This window comes from Triturus cristatus, chromosome 5_1 (genome assembly GCF_964204655.1).
Source record: "Triturus cristatus chromosome 5_1, aTriCri1.1, whole genome shotgun sequence".
In the NCBI taxonomy this organism is placed as follows: Eukaryota; Metazoa; Chordata; class Amphibia; order Caudata; family Salamandridae; genus Triturus; species Triturus cristatus.
Window position 1 is genome coordinate 230,484,588 of NC_140587.1, and position 24,167 is coordinate 230,508,754.

The following is a 24,167-nucleotide window of genomic DNA, read 5'->3' on the forward strand; positions in this document are numbered from 1 at the left end:
GAGTCAGACAGCAGGCAACACATGACTAACTTTAGTACATGCCATCTTTCTAAAAGTAGTATTTGCCAAACTGTGATTTAAAATCTAACATTAACATAAGTTGTGATTTTAAAGGATCATTAGATTTGAAATCTTCAAAGTATTCAGAACATTATGAAATCCGTAATTATTCATTCGGTATAAGGCTTGCATAGTACAGGCTTAGTGTGGTCAAAAGTTAGACCAAAGTCTAATGTAGACCAAAATTCTAACTTTACTAATTTTCGGTATTCACAAAGATAAGTTACTACTAGTAACATTACAAATAGTAAAGTTACTAGTAGTAGAATTGCTAGTAGTAAAGTTACTAGTAGTAAATTATCGTTGTGAATTCCAAAAAGTATTAAAGTTAGAGTTTTGGTCTCAGTTAGACTGGAAGGATGGAACAGGGGTGTGGCAGATTGTGAACGAAGGACAAGCAGAAGAGTGGCATTGGGATCATGTCATGAGTTATGTCATAAATATTGTTGTTTAACATGTCCTGAGTGTTGTAACATGTGAGGTCATAAGCAGTGCAAGGTATACAAAAATCGATGGATGGAATGTTTGGATTAATATCAGCCACTGGTAATTACTTGGGGTTACATCCAAGTCCATCATTATTTTGCACACCCTGCCACCTCATATTGGACCCAGCCATATCCAAATCACTCTTGACCCTGCTCCATTGCGACAAGTTTAGCCTTAACTGCCAAGCCAGGTCCTCCCAAAACTGGAACACAAGCAACCTAGGACTCATTTGGCCCTGATTAGGGCTTATCTGCCAGGAATAGCTTGGTTCCAGTGATGCAGTGTGCACAAGAGTTCTGGGCTTAACCACCCCACTTGTGGTGACAAACTGAAATATAAAAAAGTAATGGACGAATGCTTGAATGATTCTCAGCTACTTGTAGTTACTTGGGGTCACATCACAGTCCATTATTATTTTGCACACCATGCCACTTCAGTTTCGACCAAGCCATCTTGAACTTCTCCAATGGGAACTGTCCAATTTGAACTGCCTGGCCAGGTGTCATGGGTATCCAAAGAAGGCTGGGGGGGAAGGGGTCAGCCGCATCACCTTGTAGGGCTTTACTCCCCTGTACGTACGATGCTGTGAGTGGTGTGAGGGTAGCGCCGCCTTCATTAGACTATTGGCGCCCGTCCTGGTACTACAAGTCCCAGAATTCATTGGGACCCAGGGCTGGACGAAAGATCTGGCACAGCCTAAGATTCAATGCCCTATAAACCCCTTCCCTTCCTGGGGGCGGGGCTTGACAATCGATGTGTATTCCTGCCCGGAGTTCCGTTTTTTTTTTTATTTGTGTCCCTCTGCTGCCTGGAGGCGTTTTCTCTTCGCCGAGCTAGTGTCACAGATCAGAACAGAGGAAACCACAGTTCCTGAGTCCTTAGTCTCTGGCCACCATCAGCAGAAGAGACCGCAAGAAAGCCAAGGTACTGTCGGTACAAGCCGGAAGTGAAGTGCTGGAGCGTTCCTCCCTCTACCGTGACTGCTTTACTGAACCCAACCCCGTTGCTATATACAGCAGGTGAGCGTGGGAGGTTGTCGTACTCGCAATGCTGTGCTGGTTTGAACTGCGGAAGAGTACAGGATCTCGCTGTGATTTTAACAGCGTGTACTTTCATTTGTGTTTGTTTTTAGCCGTCAGCCCTAGGGAGCCCTGTCACAACCCACCCTTCTATCAGAGACTAGTGGCTGCTCTCAGGAATCTGGAATTGTGTGGGCACACCCATTACTGGATATTACTATGGGGAGCTAAATCATGACTTGGGTCCTTCATTGTACGCTTCTGTTGTCAGCCAAGACTCACCCTCAGTCGTGGTCCACTTGCCTTTCTGATGTTTCATGACCCCTTTGCTCTTGGCTCATGGATTAACATTTCTGGTCTTGATGAGATGCATTGCTGCTGATGTGTATGTGAGAATGTGTAGTAGTACTGTACCCTCTAGTTAATAGAAGTGAATGTTGTTCCCCATACAGCACCTCACATATCTCTCTTCTTTTATGTACACAGCATATTCCAGAGGGGTGGCTTCTGAAGATATACCGAGATCGTTACCAGACATAGGTATAAGAAGACACCTGCCTGAGCAGCCTTGTTTATTGTTTTATCCACTTCCCTCTTCCCCGGAGTGTTTCCTCTCATAGCAGTGTAACTGCACTCTTTGGGAGTATGCGCTCAGAGCATGCTTCGAACCATCGTCCCCGCTGGATAGCTTCCACAGGTTAGTGGCATTTCATTTTTTGGCGCCCTGACACCAGGTCATCCTTGAACCAAGACACAAGCAACCTAGGACTGGTGTTGCCTTGATTAGGTCTAGTCAACCACATGTAGCTCAGTTCCAGTGATACAGGGTTCACATCTGGGAATACTCATCCCACTTGGAGTGACACACTGAAGTATACAAAAAGTGATGAATGGAATGCTTGAATAAATCTCAGCCATTGGTAATTACTTGGGCTGCATCCCAGTCCACACTTATTTTGCACACCAAGCCACCACAGTTTGGACCCAGCCATATGCAAATCATACTTGACCCAGCTCCATGGGAAGAGTTCAGCATAAACTGTCAGACCATGTCCTCCCTGAAATGGAACACAAGCAACCTCGGACTGGTTTCACTCTGATTGATACCCATCTGCCAGGTGTAGCTAGATTCCAGTGACACAGTGTACACAGGATCTACGTCTGAGCATATGCATCCCATTTGGGGGTGATACACAGAAGTATACAAAATGTGATGGATGGAACTCAATTATGCTCAGTCACTGGTAATTAGTCAGGTCGCATTTAAGTCCATCAACATAAAATGGAGATGTGAGGGCTCTGGTAGTGATGGCTAAGTGCCCTTATCCAGAGACACATGGAGATATTGAGATGCCATTTTGGTTAGCATTATTCTATTTAAAAATGTCGAAAAAGGCAATTGTTGCATGGTTTCTCCCCACTGGGCATCTATTTTTCTGGAATTAGAAGTCTGTGCACTTTACTCCTGCTAAACAGGAGTGAAATGTCTGTTTTCCCCATTCCATAGTTAAATTGGCTTACCACTTAGTGACTTATTTAACTTGCATATAAGTTGCTAGTATTCACTAGACAAAATGTACTCAGGCCCTGGAACATAAATACCACGTGTGGACTGCATCACCTATCATGCCAACAACAAACAAATGATGGACGGAATGCCACAGACTGGGCCTGGAAAACATGGCTTCAGGTCTCCCATGTGTAGCCTGATCATAGAAACCTTACAACATACTGTCACACTTTTCAAAATAACCGTTTGTGACAGTCAGGAAACCCTGCTTTTAAATATTAATAAGTTACCCCAAGTAGACCTTGTTGCCCACAAGGTGCTCAGCCTAATATTTAAAAGTGATTCTGTTGGACTTGGCCCTTTTGGCAGGTGCACCTCGAAACTTTTTGCGTTCTCCTAGCTTTTTTCTGTAACCTGGTGTTGGTAATTTTAGGCCTCTGAGCACTTTAGCACTGTGGTCCAGTGTAAAGTGCGTGCGCTCTCTGTGTATGTGTGGTGAGATGGGCCTGCCCTCCCATAGGAATGCATTGGGGATATGTGTGTCCATAGTAATTCCTGGTATGAGAGAAGAGCAGGGGCGAGTTTACTATGTATGAACTCGCGAGAATAAATGCTGTGAAATGGTGTGCGCAGATTTATGGTGACTGGTGGAGAAGTGCCACTTTTAGAAGTTGGCATTTTTGTCTGCTGTGTGTCTGCCTGCCTGATGGGAATTGCATGTCTAGCTTGTGATTGACAGGAGCTGAGAGGGCTGGGGAATTCCAGGAGCCAGGGTGAGTCAGCCCAGTGGTGAATAGAGAGATCTGCATGCAGATGGGAGGGAGGAGTTGCACCTGGGACCTGAATAGGGCTGTGCCCTCCCTCCACAATGCTGGCTCCACCTCCTGTGGTGCGTCTGATGTCCCTGGCCTGTCCTGTGAAAAGAAGGAAGGAGTCATGTACACAAAGTGCTCCTGAACCAGTTGTATCTGGTTCCCCCAAACCCCTCACCTTTGCACAAAGGAAATGTGTGTATAAAAGAAGGGGCTGTGACCCCATGAAATGGTTCAGTTCTGCAGTTCTGTTCCGTCCAGGGCATGCTGCTGCTGGGGCCCAGGGGGGGCGCTACCATGAGGGCTTGCCTCCTTGGGCCCTGCATTGCCCTTTTCATCTTTAAGGACATTTTTTTGCTGGGATTTATTTCTTCTTCCTACAGGACCTTTTTGCTGTCCTAGCACCCTGAGAGAGCTTTATTTCCCTTACAGCAAAGCGCTTTAATTGTCCTAAGGAGGAGCGCTTGAATTGCAGGTCCCCTGGGAAAAAGGAGCACGAGGGCTCCGCAGCGCAAAGCTGCCCATGCAGGAGGGAATCCCCGGCGTAGGGATTCCCCAGCTTTTTGCCTGCCAAAACGGGAGCCCACCCCGCTTTATGAGGGAGTTACAATGCGGGTGCCCACCCCGCTTCTAAGTGAGTTTTCATGGCGGGTGCCCACCCCGCATGGGCCTGCTTAAAGAGGGAGCCTACCCCTCAGTTCGCCGAAGACGAAATCACCGCTGCGGCCCGGACCAGGAAGTCAGGCAGTGCTGCCTGGCGTAGGGCGGAGCGGGGAGAGGAAGTTCAGCCCCGCCGCCGGAAGGGAGTTATGCCAGTTCGCGGGGCTCTCGTAATGGAGAGAGAGCCCCGCGTAGTAAGAGCACAAGGGGGAAGTGAGGCCGGGCAAGAGAAGGCTGCCGGTGTTGAGGCGTGGCTCCCGGGTGGAAGAGGAGAGCCCCAGCCTGCATCATCTGGAGCCTTGCAGACTCCCTGCCCCAGGCCCGGTCCTGGGAAGAGGGACAGGGAGAAGAGCAAGCCAGAAGAGGTCTCCGAGCAGCCCGGTGAGCGGAGCCTGTCGGTGAGTGGGGCTGGAGGTGTTGGGCATTGTTTTTTTTCTGTGCTGATCGAGGGCACCAGGGGAGTCCCGGTAACGGGGGCTGCAGTAGCACAGGGAGTGCTGATTTCCCTTTGCAGAGTTTCCAGCTGCCCCATCTGACAGTGGGCAGCTGCAACATTTGACATACTTTTACTAAAGTCCCAGAATGGGGCATGGAGGCATGTTCTGTTCTCAGAGCCTGGATGTCCCCTACGAGGGGCACAGTAGTTGTAGGGCCCCAGAGGGGGGTCCCAAGGGCCTGTGGTGTCCGTGCCTAATATCTATGCGGTGCTTTTTACAGCTACCCTGCCTGAGAGTGGATAGCTGCAATGCGGAGGGCACAGTGGCGCCAGTGATGTTCACAGCTGCAACGTTTGGGCGCAGTTGAGTTTTAGAGTCCCAGTGGAGAACTCTGGGCACGGGGGTACCCCTACCTATTTATTTATTTATTTGAACTTATAACGCACAACAGCTACCCACAGTGGGTTTCTGGCGCGAAGGGATAGACTCAAGAAGAAAAACAGACCTCTAGAAGCAGCACCATGAAACAACTAGATCGACATGCAAATCACTGGAAGAGTAATGTTTTCAATTTTTTTCTAAAGGTGAGAAAATTAGTCTCCGTTTTCAAGGTGGAGGGTAACGCATTCCAGTGTTTAGGGGCTAGATGAGAGAAGGCCCGCCCTCCCATTCTTACAAGCTTAAATCGAGGAATAACAAAGTCACAATTAGCAGAGGATCTAAGTGTGCGATTTGGCTTATAAGGTTGGACAAGGTTTCGCAAGTACTTCGGGGCCGAGCACTGCTTAATTTTAAAGAGATAATATATGGCTTTAAAGTTGATATGACTAGAGATCCTGAGCCAATGTAGATCACGTAAAGCCTGAATGGCTGATTGTCTTCTAGGGATATTACAAAGAAGACGGGCTGCTGAATTCTGAACAACCTGAAGTTTATTTACAGTGGCCGCATCAGCCCCAAGGTAGAGGACATTTCCGTAGTCCAGGCGAGAGGTTACTAGCGCCTGGACAACGGTTCTCCTGGTGGATAGAGGCAGCATCCATAGAATTTTCTGGAGCCATCGTAGAGTAGTAAAACAGATGGCGGCCACCTGAGTGGCCTGCTGTCTCATGGAGAGTTTGTCATCGATGAGAAAGCCGAGGTTGCGGACCACTGAGGATGGCTGAGGAAGAGGTCCCATCTCGCTAGGCCAATGTGCGGGCCCCATAGATCTTTCTGTTTCCCAAAAATGAGGATTTCGGTTTTGTCACCGTTTAGCTTGAGGAGATGCCTTTGCATCCACTCAGCTATACGTGACAACCCGATTTTCAAAACCGATATATCATTGCTTTCACAGCTAGAAAGGGAAAAAACAATTTGCGTGTCATCAGCATATGAAAAGATGGTCAGCCCGGCGTCTTCTGCAATAGAAGCCAGGGTCTCACGTAGATGTTGAACAACAGAGGGCTGAGTATGGACCCCTGAGGGACGCCATATGCCGATGTACAAGTGGAAGAAGTGGCTTTCGTGGAGAAGACTTGGAAGGTGCGCTCACTTAAAAAGGAGGCAATCCAAGCCAAAGCCGGACCGTCCAATCCCAGGGATCGAAGAGAGTTCAAAAGAATGGAATGGGACACGGTATCGAACGCCGCACTTAAATCCAAAAGGATAAGCGCAGATGTTTCGCCGCGGTCGATACCATGTCTTAAACTCTCTGTTACCCCTAGAAGGGCGGTCTCAGTGGAATAATGGGCACGAAAGCCAGACTGGGATGGATGCAAAAATCCCGACGATTCCACTAGATGGTATAATTGGGTGTTGATATGCCTTTCCAGCACTTTAGAAAGTACGGGTAGCAAGGATATCGGTCTGAAATTGGCAAGATTGGACATGTCAGCTCCAGCTTTTTTCAGGAGGGGGACAACCATTGCGTGCTTCCAATCCTGTAACACCTGGGATTCACATAATGAGGCGTTTAAAAGTCTCATAAGAACCCGCCGAATTGCAAGATCCAGTAATTTAAGAAATTTTACAGGTACAGGATCACGCGGTGAACCAGATCGTATACTGCTTAAACAGGTGGAGAACGAAATGTCGTCAAACAGTTTCCAATGTGTCAACTTCACCATAGAAAAAAGCAGTTCAGTACCTCCAGTCTGTCCAGAACACAATTCCTCTGCATTCAAGGGAGGGCTCATAGAATCATATATACGTTCAACCTTTGCGATGAAAAATTTTGCAATAGAGTTACACTGGGCCTCATCTAAAGCTGGAGGTGTTGGGATGGTATCAGCTCCTGTCAGTTTTTTAACGACAGAAAAAAGGGTACGAGGGCAGTTCTGAGCTTGTGTAACAGTGTCCGCAGTGTAAGCAGCTCTCGCGGTTCTACATTTTAGATGGGATTCTCTTTAAGCCTCTTTATAAACAGTCTTCTGTGAGACTGAGTAGGAGTGCCTCCATTTCCGTTCTAAGGCCTTGCATTTAGTACGCAGGGCTTTCAAGTCAATGGAAAACCAAGGCGCCGGGGGGCGATGTGACCTGGAGTGTTTAGAGGAGAGCGGAAGAAGAGTAGTAACGGCGTTTATAAGCCAATGGGAGACAGCCGTGTTCATCTCAGCAGCTGAAGCCTTACATTCCTCAGGACAAGTATTAGAGAGGTGGTGGTTGAACTTATTGATATCGAGTTTCCCCCAACGATGAGATGGAGCGCCCTTATCTAGGATTCTATTTACCTGGTTTTTAGTGTACAGTAAGGAAAAATGGACAGCAAAGTGATCTGACCACTCCAGAGGACGGGCACTCTGAGAGCAATCAAAGGAGACATTGCTATTAGTACACTGAGGATCTTCAAGATGTAAATTAAGGTCACCAAGAATGGTGAAATTGGCTGCCCTAAGAAGTAGGGGAGCTATGATGTCAACTAATGAAGATATCCAAGAAGAGGCATTCCCAGGAGGGCGATAAATCAAAAGGCCAGATAAGGTAAATTGAGGATTAATAACTAATTTAAAAAATGCAGTCTCACTTCCAGACATAGGAAGGGCTTCAAGCTTGCATGTATATTTTGCCTTAAAGATAATGGCAATCCCTCCCCCCTGTCCGGACTTTCTATCCAATCTTACTGTGACATAGTTGTTGGGAACAGCAACGGCGACATCAGGACCTGAACAATCCTGAAGCCAAGTCTCGGTAAGAAACAATGCATCAGGCTGCTCTTCGACAATAAAGTCGTAGATATGATGCTTATGTTTCGGGAGGGATCGGCAGTTAATACTCCAGAACTGGAGTGTGTGGCTTCTAGGATGTTGGTGCCGTCTCCACCTTCTACCCCGAGTATAGGACTGATGTGTTACTTTGCCCAAGGACCTTTTACCAAGAGAATAGCCGCAGCCAGCACAAACAAACTTATAAATCGGGAGAGAGCAAACGGTGCAGTTTGTAAGGCGAGTGGGACAAAGGGATTTTAAGACCTCACCTGAATAGTTGACTCTACCGCAGGAGCTCGTAGAGGGAGGCATAGCCCCTGGCCCAGTCTGGCACGGACGGGCACAGACGGGCTGAACTCTGGCGTAACTCCGGCGGAAGTTCGGCGGAAGGTCGGCGATCCGCAGCGCGTATCCGCTGCGCGAAGGCGAGGCCCCCTTAAGTAGAGGTCTAGCGTCCTTATGACGTCTAGAGCATCAAACAACAGTGGCGCCGTCCGGCGTCCCACCCACCTAAGATGGCCGCCAAAATCCGACCTGTCAGGACAAGGGCCCGCCAAGTGCGGTGAATTCACAATTTAATGTGCAGGTGAGGGGCGTCAATAAAAACAGGGCAAACAACAGAAATTAAATTAAATATTAGAACAGGAAGGTTTAAAAACACGCAATTAGCGCGAGAAGCGGCATAAAGATTTCAATATTAGGCGCAGCACGCTCACAGACTAGCGATCATCACAGCGCAAGCAATAGAGTGGTCCATAAGTGGATGAGCGCCTAGTTTGTCCCCCTTAAGTAGAGGTCTAGCGTCCTTATGATGTCTAGACCATCAAACAACAGTGGCGCCGTCCGGCATCCCACCCACCCAAGATGGCCGCCAAAATCCGACCTGTCAGGACAAGGGCCCGCGAAGTGCGGTGAATTCACAATTTAATGTGCAGGTGAGGGGCTTCAATAAAAACAGGGCAAACAACAGAAATTAAATTAAATATTAGAACAGGAAGGTTTAAAAACACGCAATTAGCGCGAGAAGCGGCATAAAGATTTCAATATTAGGCGCAGCACGCTCGCAGACTAGCGATCATCACAGCGCAAGCAATAGAGTGGTCCATAAACCTACAGTTTTCCACAGCTGCCCAGCAATTAGTGGGCAGCTGCAACGTTTAGGCTTGTGCACACTTTCTTCTGCTGCATTGGCAGCCGGCCCTGACATTGGGACATAGGGCATTCAAGCCCTTTGAGAAGGCCAGTTGGCCTGGGGGCAGTTTGGTGACATTGGTAGAGCGCCAGGCTCTACCAAATTGCGTAATGTGTCTATTTCTAGGAGTGTTGCCAAAATAATGATTTAGGCCCATTGTATCTACGCTAATGTGTTTATGCTAATGAGGTATGGGCCTAATGTGATATGCCTAATGTCATGTTATGATGTTTTGGGGAGTGCCTATGTGCGTAATGTGTTTATGCTTATGGGGTTGGTGCATAACGTGTTTATGATGGTAAGGCCCATTGCGTAATGTGTTTATGCTGATGAGGTTTGGGTTTATGTCTAATGTGGTAATGCTTAGGTCCTTATGGTACCAGTAGTTACTAGTTGTGGTTTGCATTTACTTACCTGTATTTTGATGATTCTGACCGTGGCCCGATTGGCCCGGTCCGGTATATAATCCCCTTTGAATATTGCCCGTGCCAGTTGGCACAGTGTAAATGTGTGATTATGTTTCTAATGTGTTTTATGACAATACAAAGGCTATTTTTTATATAACCTTGTGTGGAGTTCCTTTTGTGGTGTGCCTAGTGTGTTGTTGCTGTGGGTGTTGCGCAAATGCTTTACACATTGCCTCTGGGATAAGCCTGACTGCTCGTACCAAGCTTCCAAGGGGGTGAGCAGGGGTTATCTTTGGCGTGTAACTCCCTTGCCCTGACTAGAGTGGTGGTTTCTGCCTGGCTTTGGCGCAAGCCTTAGCCCAGAAATCCCATTTCTAACAGATTCTCTGCAAAAATTGCCATTGTCCTCTAGTAAATAGCCGTCACAAGCTCCCTTCAAGGGTGGGGTAGCTGAATCCTAGAAAGTGTCAACATACAGATTATGTATTTTAAACTGTAACTTATAACAGCACAGATGCAAAAGCCATTCAAAAGCTATATGTATTACAATCCAATGTAATGGTAAAGTCATATATCAATAAATATGTATGGAAAGTATCTTTGGAAAGTTACATTTTACCTGCCTGAACCTCCGTTAAGCTAATTAAAACTAGCCTACTGACAACTGGTCTGTGAGTGCTTGGTCTTAATGAGATGTGAAAACTGCTCTCAGAGCAGGAACGATGAAGAGCATGGGTGGAGGTGGTTTCTCCACCTTGCAGGAAGACCTGGGGTGGACCTAGGATCTTTATTAACTTGTAAAGGGGACTACCCTTTCACAAATAAATATAAGTTGACACCTGGAGAAGGCAACCCTTTGTCCCCAAGGAAGGCTGGCAGCAAACCCAGTGGGAGGGGACCTACCCTCCGAACTGGTATAGAATGAACACAAAGGAAGGGACTGCTCATTTCCCTGACCACACTCTGGGAGAATGCACAGGTTCTGCACAAGGTTGGAAGAGCTTCTCCATCCTGAATTGTCGTGTAGTTCCTACTACTCCATAGGATCTGGCATTGTTTGACAACATAAACTAACGGCTTGGTGTCAAGACTGATTCCGGACACCCTCGCAGGATATGTTGGCTTATAGACGAGCTAACTCACAGTGCCACTGCAAGCCCCTCTAACTTACCAAGGAGCGAACAGTTTCTGGCAACCACTGGACATGACAACCCTGATTCTGCAGGAATCGTGGAAACAGTACAGAACTTTTCGCTCAGTCACTCGTGCTCACTTGTTTTCAGAGAAATATGCAGAGAATACACCGTGGGACGTTCTCAATAATATTTATTGAACCAATGTTTTTCTTACGTAAAATATGTGTGTTGCAATGATTAGGAGATAGAAGCAAATGAGGGAGATTACAAGCACCTAGAGAGTAAACGGTAGATACATTTCTATCCATGGTACTTAAGCAATGAATATATACCGGCATATATGCAAAAATGGTGATCTAACAAACTCATAAGATGTGAACCCTATGCTAAGTGTACCTAGAGTGTATGTATGTGTAGAGCCAAGAATCCCCACTGAGGATGATTCAACCCCATTACCTGATGGGATAGAGTGAAGGACCCCATCTTGGTCTCGAGTTGGAGACCCCTCACGGAGTGTCATATAGGTGCTTGGTGAATTCTCAGCAGGCAGGGACCTTCGGGGTCAGCAGAAGTGCCTCCTTTACCAATCTATCAGGATGCCTATTATTTATTTTTCAAAAGCAGCCTTCGTGATGTGCGCACTAGATTAATGATGTTATGATGTTATGGATATGTGGATAGCCCTGTCGCCCTGTGGATGAAAATAGGATGACTTTTGTACCTAATGCGTAGAGAGTCCTAGTACATGATGTTCAGGGCATTGTGACAATGTTGTGCGAAGCTTGATGTGTAAACAAAGTAGTTTCAGGGAAACGAATCATACATGCCAATGTTTGCACAAAGTCAGTGCTGCAACATTATTTTCGTAGGACAATGTAAGGAATAAGCTGCCTTGCTACATGGGCCTAACTCAGGAATATAACAGACTTTTAGGAGTAATGTGCACTGTGGGATTATTTGCAATAGGGCAAACATGAACTGCTGCAAAAGTGGGTAGGGTTGCCCCTTGTAATTTTAACCTCATTGGTTAGAGAGGAGCCAGGAGTCCCAACCACTCACTTGCTGGTGAAAACCATAAATGTGGCACCTCAACGTACCCTCCTGAGAAGTCTTTCTGGCCCGGCAGAAGAACATAACATTTTTGGACTTCCAGACCTTTGGAGGACCAGGATCAACCACCAGATTCAATCTGGGGAAGGCAAACCCCCCAAGGCTGAAGACATAGGTGAGTATCACTTGGAGTCTCCTTGCGGCAACAAACCCCTTTCATTAGGATTTCAGTAAGGAGGTACACTGCCTTGTGGAGCCTGGTTCGGATACAGCCTGCTGCTTCGAACTGCTGGAGAAATACAATGTCCAAAACAAAGACTAAGGGGCTAGTGACGGGGTACCCTCTCTGCCAAACTCTCTGTCCGCCACCCAATTTCAAGGAGGGAGGTCTTCCAGGTTTATAAACCAACGGAGTAAAATTTACTCTGTCAATGTAAACCTTCCTTCAGTGGCCCAAGGGAGTAGCTGCCATTGTAGGTAACCTATCGACTGTCCTCCCAATTTGAAGTGGGTGGTCAGATGGTCAGGACACCTTATCTTGCCACTGTATAGAGAGATGTCTGCCAGGCCGGCAGACATCAGTAAACTTGGAGAGTCGGCTAAAAGCATGGTGGAAGCCCCGTTTGCCATTACTCCTTCCGCCAACCCGTATATCAGGCCCTAAATTTCAAAGTAGAAAATGGAGAAAGGTGTCAAAATATCCAGGTAAAATGACAACTTCTCTAGAAGCGAAATTTGAACTTTTCCTATCAAAATCAACAGCTTCAGCTGGAGTCTGCTCAAAACCTATTCAACTTCATTGAGACCTTCCTGGATAAACCCTCCCGCCTAGCTCCACTGAAAGATTTTGGAAATCCTTGACCGGGCCGTCCCATTTGGTGTATCTGACCTCGAGATCCATTGTGGTCAGCCTCAAAGTGTAAGTAGGTCTCAGTCTGCATTTAGCTTTCACTTAAAACTTTAAGTCCCGACCGTGGAAACGAGCGTGGCTTGTCAAAGGCTTTCCGCCCGACATTGTAATTATGCCAATTGTCTCTATTCTTTTAATTTGGTTTGGGATTTTGCCCTAAATTTAGCCTTTCCGCTCTGTGCAATAGCTACCAGGGGTTGAGCTCAGGTTAAATCATAGACTGCAGGGTTCACTGTGACAAATTAGTGTTATTATTCCTAGAGGTGGGCGACCACACACACACAAAAGAGCAATCCACTTTCTTACAATAGACATACATCCTCCATATACAACACCACTCAAAGCGGGTGATTACCTAAGAAAAGTATCAATCTATCTGGACAAGAATCTGGAATTGGTGCAGAAAATGTTTGCTTTTCAATAAAAGCGTAAAGTATTATGCAGTTTGCATCTTTATGTGGCCAATAATGATGAAGAATGTGAGCCTCAGCTTGTACATAACCTGCTTGGATTGATTCTATGAGAAGAGCTGTTTCCAACACACATAAACATAATTTGTAGCGAAATTGTGTGGCGAAACTCAGGCGAAATTGTTAAAATAAAAGTATGGATTATGAGTTTCTGTAGGTTGAAAGCTTTTATTATATTGGAAATGAAATAATGAAGAAGACATTTGGAAGAAAAAGAAACATCGTAAAGAATTCCGCACTGAAAAGCTTGATATTTTCATGCGGGAAGCCTGGGCTAATGTGAGCAATTCATTTTGTTCACGCAGTGCCAGTCTTTTTATATCTGCCAAGAATACCATAAGAGGAAATTATAAATAAGGGGAGCGCTGCAGGTGCCAGTAATTGATCCATGTATGATTTTAAACGTGCTGGCTTATCAGGAGGTGCATCACAGATGGTAAAGAAGCCTGCAGCAGAGGGGGTAACTCTGGGCCTTTGTGTGAAGAAACACAGTCCAATGCATGGGAGCAGTATGCAGTGAAATATTAGATTGAAGATGTCTTACATCATCTAATAATGCACTGGGAATGGTGGAGTAAATGTGTCTGAATATGTCTATAACGAATTCTTTGTTCCTGAAGTTATTGCACATTTCTAATAAAGATATCGCTCAGTTAACTCATTAATAGATATTTTCGAATATGTTTCAGCCTCAAACCGATTAAAAAAAACAGGTTGCACGCTTGCGTCTTCTAGTTTAATTTCCTTTGAAATCACATCTTGGTAATACAGAAAGAGTCATGAGCCCAAAATTTGGAGGCGGTGAGAAGTCCTGTAACTGTTCAGTAAGATGTCCCTTGCATAATAAAGAAACCAGTGCAGTGAGGATATTTTGTGCACTACACACCACCCTGAAATCCTCACAATTATATAGGAACACAGGAAAAAACAAGCATTTGCAATGCAATCGGGCTCGCCTTTGGGACCTTAAATGTATTTAGTTATGCAGCACATTAGCGTGGGTGCTGAAACATCTACTGGGGCATATTTACTAGGACGGCGATAAATAAACCCAAAGTGCGCTTAGCGCTTGTTTATTTATCGCCGTCTATCGCAGGAATTTATCGCCCTGGTAACGCATTATTAACAACGTGTTACTCCAGGGCGATAATATTCCAGGGAAATGGGCCAACATCGCTGGAAAACCAGCGATGTTGCACCCAAAATGGAGATAGCCTTGTTGATACGACCCTGTGCTCGTATCGCCATAATCCACATCCCAAGTTAGCTATGCCTTAGTCAGGAATTTGACAGACATTAAATTCCTGCGTTAAGGCATAGTTAACGGGATTTAAAATATCGCTACCCCTCGTTGATGATTTCACGAAGCTGGGGTAGCGATATTTTCCCATGGTGTTTTGTCAGGCACGCCTCCTTTGCATCTCATTAGAGATGCAAAGCGAGGCGTGAACAAAACGGGAGCTGAATCAAGGAAACACGCACTAGCTTGTCCTTGCAAAGTCCCTAAGCAGAAAGAAATTCTGGTATTTTACTGACCTCTACTGGTCGTTTTTTATCAAGAGAGTTAAATACATGCAGTTGAGCAGAAAAAGGTCCCTAAGCAAAGGCGGAAGCAGACAAGTCCTAGTGCTGATCTCCAGATTCCACAAAGAACATACAACAGATCTTCCATACAGCGCTAGCGCTGTCTAGACTCGACCTAAACATTGCTGCTGCTTCTGTACTGTGCAGTCGGAGGTGGAAAAGGCATTTGGGGGGCGCGAGATATCCGCTTGAAGAGGTTACAGTCACTGGATGTGTGTTAGTTTCTCTCACACAATTGTTGGTTTTGCTGAGGTGCTAATATCTCTAATACACTTTTTTATCACCTCTCATGCTCAAGGTTCCCTGGAACATGTTACAGTCTCTCGTACAATTATTGTATTTACGAAACATAGATAAAGACTCTTTCCATATTTGTTATATCCATAAACACATATTTATTCACGCACTAACCTTCTGCTGGGGCCCAATTTTCTTGTATCCATTTATCTCAAGAACCCACTCTGGTCGACTGGACCTTTTTACTTGCCCAATAGCGTGGAGGGAGCAAACACAATTATCAAAGAATACCTTCCGCAATTTGACATAATTGAAGACTCGAAACTCAATTTCGATTTCTCTCGGGATTTTATTATCAAGAAAAACATCTGCAGATACAAGCACCTTAGGACAAGGCTCAACAGGTAAATGGGTACTAATACAAATGCCACTCTACGAAGAATCCGCATACGACTGAATATGAACAAAAGTACAGCTTCTAAAAGCATGAGGTAGATAACTACCAAGCTAATGTCGATATTAGGAATCATTCAACCAAAGCATTTCTGTCCCTACTCTATGCTAGATGACATTCCTGCTTACCATTCCCTAAAGACCCAAGAAATCTTGAAAAGGTGTGAGAAGTGAAATTCCTAAGAAGTCTTCACTTGGAAAAGCTTGATCTAAACGCTCCTTCTAGCTCCTCGCCTAGCTCTTCTCTGCTCAACCCTCGGGGCGCTGTCCCTAATACGAAACCCCAAAACCCAGAACACGCCCTCCGGCACACCTCCTCAACCAGGTCTTCTTCCAGTAATTTTCCATCCAGCTCCGTCCATCTTCCATCGTCCATCAGCTTGGCCTTGAGTCCCAGACACCGTCAGCACTAGGAGTTGCAATTGGCACATTCCAATGCACTCCCATGTCTGGCTTCCTCCATAATTTCAATCCGGATCTCTGGGCCCCCATTCTTACGAGAGTGTGTACTGCAGCCGCAAAAGTGGGTCTGATAAAATCTTTGACCAAATCATGGTCCCAATTTTCAAAAAGGGGGATCGTCAGGACGTCAAATGCTACCGCCCCATCTCACTGCTGGATTCTCTGGGCAAGGTCGTCGGCAGGGTCGTGCTTGAGCGACTCCGGCAGTGAGCTGAGGAGGGAGGCATTATTTCCGATCTCCAATTTGGATTTCGGGAGGGGTTTGGAACGGTGGAGCAGGCCCTCAACCTTAGTTTGATAGTGGGCAAACATATCCAAGCAAAGAAGGACACGGTCTATATGGTGTATGTAGACCTGTCCGCTGCTTTCGATTGCGTTTCACACGCAAAACTCTGGATGGTTTTGAGACAAATGGGAGTGGATCCCCCTCTTTTAGATTTTTTGAGAGAGCTCTATTCTAAAGCCTCTGCGAGGGTGCGCTTTGGCATGAAGGGGGAGTTGACAGCGTCTTTTGGAGTAGAGCGGGGAGTCAGGCAGGGGTGTGTCCTGGCCCCCTTTCTCTTCTCATTGTATACGAATGGCCTGGAGGAAGAGATGTTGAGGGGGGCCCAGGATCTGCCGCGGGTAAAACAGCGCCTGATTCCCGCTCTGCTCTATGCAGATGATGCTGTCATTTTGGCGCGCACTCCGCGTGAATTACAGAAGTCCCTGAATAGGTATGTTGATTTTATGGGTGGGCTGGACTTACATGTGAACGTCAATAAAACGTTTGTCATGATAGCAGGCAGTGGGAAAAATCGAGCTAAGGATATCTATCTCAAAGACCAAAAACTCTAGGAACTGCCCAGTACTCGTACTTGGGTATCATGATTGACGAAAGGCTAAACTGGAGGCCAGCAGTAGAGGCCAGGTGCCATCTTTTTAAAAGAGCCATAATGTCCCTGATGAGCTTCTCCCAGAGACTGGGGAGAAGGGCCCCAGTGGAGCTACTAAAAATCTATAGATGTTAGCGCCCTTCAGGTGGCAGAAAACACCTTCCTCAGATTCCTTTTAGCAACACCGAGACGTACATCAATTTACGCATCCCACTTGGAACTTGGAATCCCTTACTTAGAGGATTTGTTAAGGATCCAACCATTATTGCTCTGGCGGCGCATTTGGACCTCTGACAAAAATGCCCTAACCCAGGCAATCGTGGTGGAATCAATGACTCTTGATCAATCCTTAAAAATAAAATGGCTTCGGTATGTCAGAAACTTCTTCAAAGATCTTGGTTTGGAGAAATATTACCTTGAACCCAAAGATATCATTGATCTACCAAAGAGAGCGTTGAAACAACTGGCTCTGAGTCACCTAGAGTCCCTGAGGTTGACCTCTGAGTCGACAAAACCCTCGGTCCTTCATGCAAACATGATCCAGTCCACTTATTTTATCCAGCCTTATTTAACACTACAGATTAGTACGTACGATAGAATGTTATTGACAAGATTCAGATTAGACTTCTTCCATAGACTAGTAGCTTTTCCCGAGAGAAACAGGTGGGATCCAATTCTCACTACTTGTCCCTGTGATGAGGAATCAGTACAGTCTAACTTACATACAATATTGTTTTGTAAATTCCAACATCCACATCGGAAAATCTGGATACTACCTCTATTAAGGCGATGGGGACTCAGAGAATGTCGCCCCGCAATGCTACGTCTCCAACTGTTAGAATCTGAACCGGTTTGTTATCATGTCCTTAACTTTTTAAAATGCACTATGAAGCATAGGAAAAATCTATAAAAATTACGCTGGATCTAGTTCCAGACGACGTAATGAAATCACTTGATTCTTTGTTTTTAATATATATGATTTTGTGTCTGTATGAACTCCATTTTGTAAGATGATCTCTCTTTTACTATGAATTTATACTATCAAAATGTTGCTTTTATGGTTTTCCAATGTGTAAAGCCGAATAAAGAAAATTAAAAAAAATAATTCAACTGTTAGACAAAGATCTTTTTACTAACGAACCAACTGTCCTTGCACCTGCGGTGAGATTATGGGATGGAGAAATACTTCGCATCTTTTAACTCTACGATTTACTGCAGCCCAAAACCTCTACTAGAATAAATCACTTGCGGCCTACTGCATTCAGCTAACATAAGAAATACCAGGCCTTTCTCTTCAACGATATATGTGACTTCGGGCCTCTACTAGGTTAAACACACTATTAAATTACATTCTAATATTAGTGCTTTTACTTTCACATACGTGGGTAAACGACATACATGAATTAATTCAATCAGGTTACACGTTTAGTCTAGTACATTGCATTAAACAGAAACTTATCGTTATGCATTTTGCTAAATACATTCATTATATGTTTTCGCGTCTCCTAATGCTTTTAGATGGCGACGTTGCTAACACATTTCTTAATACGTTTCGCACAGCATAACTAAAGATACATTCATTATATGCGGGTGCCAACTAACAGTGAATATGATGCACCCCTACAATTTTCAAAACCTTTAGGCGCTACATCAGTTCCCCCCTTTGATGACAACTGTCATCACACCATCATTCTCATTTCTCCTGGAATAAACTGGTCTAAACTGCAGTTGCTACCATCCCACCATGTCGGACCCCTTCCATCCTTTTAAGATTCTGATACTGACGGTCCTGTAATCTTTCCATTCTCTACTCATTTGCTCTGAGGGCTCTTTCGGCCCTATTCCCTCTGTACCACTTCCAGGCTCTTAAGAGTCCCCACAAACAGATCACACATACCACTGCAATTATAATTGGCTTCAACACAGAACCCAGGAATCCCATTACCAAGTTCACAAACCAAGTCCCCACTCGACCAAATCCTTGGCTAATCTTTTCCCACACATTCTCTTCCGTCAAATCTTCTATTTCCTTATGGATCGTGGTAATGTTGACAATGTACTTCGCCAGGTCCTTACTGTTATCTGGAATATACGTGCAACATTCTTGGACCTTCAGCAATTTACAGACTCCGCCCTCTTTTGCCAATAATACGTCTAACGCAAGTCGATTCTGCAAAACCATATTCCGTATCGACAACATTTCTCCATTCACCAACAGCAATGACCTCGCCGAATTCATTGACAATTCATCCACCATAGTCGCCAACCTTCTTATCTTCACATCATTCAGGACCACTCCCAAACTAGGTATTGTCACTCCGTATATATCCCCAATCACCATTCCTGCATTCGCAGCTCTACGCACTTTGGAATGGCGTCCCGTCTCTAGTAGCTTCAAATCTTCCGTATGATAAATCTTTGGGAAGATAATTGCCAAGTAACACGTGCCATACCAATTCGCAGGCAATATCACATATGCATTTCTCCCACACACATAGTACACAGTCGGAATCACCTGTACCGAACCTTGCAAGAAATTCTTAGCAGAGTCCTCTATGGTAAAGGTATGTTCACATGTACTATGCCCCACTAGAACCTTCTCCTTGGGAGTTTGAGGACGAGCAACACACAATTTTCCCTTTTGTACCTCATCCAATGCTATCGGTCCATAAATTCCCTTAGATTTATGCAATCTCTCCTCATCCGTCTAGTCCACTGGACTATCTCCTGTATTCCGTGTCTGGGTCAGTTTTCTATACCTATCCTCTATCTGACCTATGAACTTCTTTTTCGACCAGCATGTCAAATTATGTCTATGAGCATAAGCTGTATCTAGCTTCACAGTCGGCCTAAAATACTTCCGAAGCCTATCCTCTGACTTGTAATAGTCGTACTTATTCAAATGCTTGTATGCCGGAACTTCAGGAAGTACTGTATCATAATTTGAGAAGAAATACTCAAACTGTTTCCTTTCATAAAACAAACTAAGCAATAGGCTGCAGGAAATCCCATATTTCAGTGGGAGATGATGGTACCTTATACCCTCGTCTACCGAAGCAGGCAATTGCATGCACACATAACAATCTTTCGCATCCATCGCATCCACATATTCATACAACAGCTTCGCATAAGCATTAAGTTTAAAATCAGCTCTGGACAAATCTATGTGAAACATACGACTCTCCTCGAGCGTCTGAGCTCTCTGATCCCTAATAGTGACCCCTCCCTGACCTAGAGTGGTAGGCGTGGGTGCTCCCTGTACCTCCCCCTCCTGTCTATGGGCCACCATGTATGAAGTCACTAATACTGCAAATATAACCACTATCACTACTCCTAACAGTGTGCCTATCACTATTTTGGCTCTACAATGCGTATTCCCAGGTTCCGCCATCTCTGAAATGTGCTCAATGTTCAGTACAGTCTCAGCGGACACAAGTCTCTTTCTCATCCAGTAAGTTCAGTTCAACTGCTCTCTCGAACCAGGGAAATCTTTAACAAAGTTCAATTTCTCATTTCTTCTGATCGGGAAGACTTCCCTAACTCTTCTTCGTCCTTCAACGGAAAATCCCTAAATGTATTCTTCTTCCTCTTGGGCCTAGGTTATCTTCTTTTCAAACTTTATATACAACAACTTTACAATCAGTCCAGAATAACTGCCGGTCCCAACAGCTCTAGGACCGCCTGCAGTATTTCAAGCTTAAGGGTTGTCAGTTCTTGGGGTGCGGGTATGACTGCAAAGGTTGGGAAGTCTAGCGTTTCCAAAATCAGGCCACGGATGATACTCAAGAATGGTGGATTCGGAATATTGATGGTCAGTACTCCTTCGATCTCCAAGCCTGGGATCTTCAACAACACTTCCACTCTCGGAAACGGGAGACTGTTGACCAGTGTGATCGATCTCAATCTTCCCGTGTTCAGTAAACTTGGCATCAGTCACTGTGTATGCCCACTCTGGTGAGGCGTATTTTTGGCACGGCACTCGAGTTCTCTTCGACCTTCTCAGAGCTCCTTGGGGTCGATCTACGTCCTCTTGCTCCGCTTCAGATTCCTCGGAAACTGGGGCAAGATCTTTTCTTGGTGCCGACCTCGAGTTTACCCGCCTCTGACTCACGGGCCAAACCCTTTCTGCTTCTGTGGCACCTCCACGCTCCCTACTGGTACCCTGTGCACTGCTTTCTTCTTCAGCGGAATCCGACTCGGTACTGCCCCCTGCAGCTCTTTCTTCTTCCTCTGAGTCAATTTCAGCGTTATCTTCACGTTCGTTTTCGGCTTGGTTTAGTGCACAACCAGCTGCGTCAGCAACCCCTACAGCTTGACTTGCCCTCTCAGATGGCTCTGCCACCTCAACTGGATTTTCGTTCTCGAGAGGGGCTGTTTCTTCCAAGGGTGCTGGAACTCTACGGGTATGGGAAGCATGTACCCAGTTCGGCAGTCCCCCACACTTCACTGCTGTATTCGTGATCCGGATTATCTGGTACGGCCCACGCCAGCGAGCATCCAGGCAACTCTTCCTTACGTGTTTGCGCACCAATACCCAGTCACCTGGGCACAAGTCGTGGCACAGGTCGCTTGCGGCGGGAACCGTTGCTGTCTGCACCTGCTGAGACACAGAACGGACCACGTCAGCCAGGCCTTTACAATAGTCCAAAATCATGTCATCAGTGATGTTAATTAAAGCAGTAGCAGGTATTGCTGGAAAGCGCATCGCCCTCCCCATTATGATCTCGTGGGGTGACAATCCAGTCCTCCTATCAGGGACACTCCGGAGACTCATGAGAACTAAAGGTAATGCATCTGGCCATTTCAAGGATGTCGCCATTCAGGCTTTCAAAGTTCCGTTAACTTGCTCCACGATCCCAGAAGCCTCTGGTCGGTAGCTGCAGTGCAATCTTTGGTCTACATTTAAGGCAGCACAAAGCAGCTTCATGATTTCACTGTGGAAATGAGTTCCTCTATCTGATTCAAAAGAGGTTGGAAAACCGTACCTCGGGATTAGTTCTCTCAATAACAACTTAGCTACGGTGAGTGTGTCACACCTACGTGTCGGGTAAGCCTCCACCCACCTGGAAAAGACACATACTATAACTAATATGTACCTCAACCCATTACACTTCAGCATTTCAATAAAATCCAGCTGCATCCTATTAAAAGGTCCACCTGACCTACCTATGTGACTCAACGTCACAGCGGTTCTCTTTCCTACATTCATCTGCTGACATATAACACACCTCTGGCACACAGCCTCAGCTACCGTCCGAAACTTCGGATTGTACCACGTTTGGCGAAACACTCGCATCATTGCATCTCTACCAAGATGTACAGCACCATGTATCAGTCTCGCCATGGGACTCAACAAACATTCCGGTAACACAGCGCGTCCATCACTCGAAACCCATATATCCACATCTCCTTTCTCACATCCCGTTCGTATCCAGCTGTCCCGCTCTTGGTCAGTGACCCCATCTTGCAACTGCTTCAGTTCCTCCCATGAGTCTGCCATAGCTAACATCACAGTGTAATCTGTTTTCTCTTCACTTTCCACAACATGATTCTCAGTATAATTACATCCCTGTTCTACACAAAATCGGGCAACTTCATCTGCGTAATTATTACCCAAAGACACAAAATCGTTTCCTTTAGTGTGTGCAGAACATTTAACAACCGCAATTTCATCTGGGCTTTGCAATGCTTCCAACAATTGTCATACATAATCCCCATTTCTGATGGGTAAACCCTCTCTGGGACCATAGCTGTCCGTAATCGTGAACTACACCAAACCCATATTGGCTATCTGTGTAAATCGTTACACGGATCTTATCAGCGGCCAAACAGGCACGGGTCAGAGCGATAAGCTCAGCCCCTTTGCGGAGTGTACTCCTTCAAGACAAGCGGCTTCAACCACCCCTGTGATGGTACACACAGCAAACGCTGCTCTCAGTCGACCGACACTGTCTCTTAAACATGAACCGTCCACAAAGAAAATCTCATCTGAAACTGGGAGCGGTTCATCGACAATGTCAGGTCTCGGTTTGGTGCATAGTTCCGTCACATCGAGACAATCATGGTCCTCACAATATTCATCATCGTCTACCTTTGGAATAGGCAACAGTGTAGCAGGATTTAAAACAGTACACCTCTTCAGCGTCACATTATCTAAAGCAAGGATGACTTGCTCATAACGAGTCAACCTATTATTTGTGAGGTGCTGTGTCTTAGTCCTAGTCATCAATAATTCAACAGAATGTGGCACATGAACGGTAAGCGGATGCCCCATCACAATGCTCTCACATCTTTCGATACTGACACCTGTTGCAGCAACGGATCTGAGATATCCGGGCAACGCAGAAGCTACTGGATCTAAAGTAGCTGAAAAATAGGCAACTGGTCTACGGACTCCTCCGTGACTCTGAGTCAACACTGCTAATGCGCAACCTTCCTTTTCGCAACAGAATAAGGCAAATGCCTTGTTATAGTCTGGCATCCCCAAAGCTGGAGCGCTGCATAAAGCTTCTCTCAGCCTCAAGAATGACCTTAAACATTCGTCATCCCGTGGTACCGGATCACTCACATCCTTTCGCGTCAGCCGCTGTAAAGGCTTCGCTTCAAAGGAAAAGTTTGGGATCCACTGGCGGCAATAGCCCACCATTCCCAAAAACATTCTGACCTCCCCCTGAGTCGAGGGAACTGGCATTCTCAGAATCGCATCAATGCGGTCTGGAGACACCTTTCCCTTCTCAATCCGGCGCCCCAAATACTGTATATCACTCAAACAGTATTGCAGCTTGTTTGGAGACACCTTGTAACCATTCTCTCCCAAGTAATTCAACAGAGCAACTGTGTCAATTCTGCAGGCGTCTTCCGTCTCTGACGCAACAAGCAGATCATCAATGTATTGCACTAAAACAGAGTTTTGTAGCAACAGAAGACCTTCGAGATTCTCCTTCAAGATCTGATTAAAAATAGATGGGCTCTCCGTGTACCCCTGTGGGATACAACAGCACGTTAACACACGATTTTCCAGCCGAAATGCAAAAAGAAATCGGCTGTCCTCATGCAAAGGGCTCGAGAAAAACGCTTGACACAAGTCAATCACTGTGAACCATTCAGCTTCACATGGAATCTGAAATAGAATCACAGATGGATTCGGTACCACTGGACAACATGGAACAACTATTTTGATTATCTTTCGCAAGTCTTGCACAATTCTAAATTTCCCGCT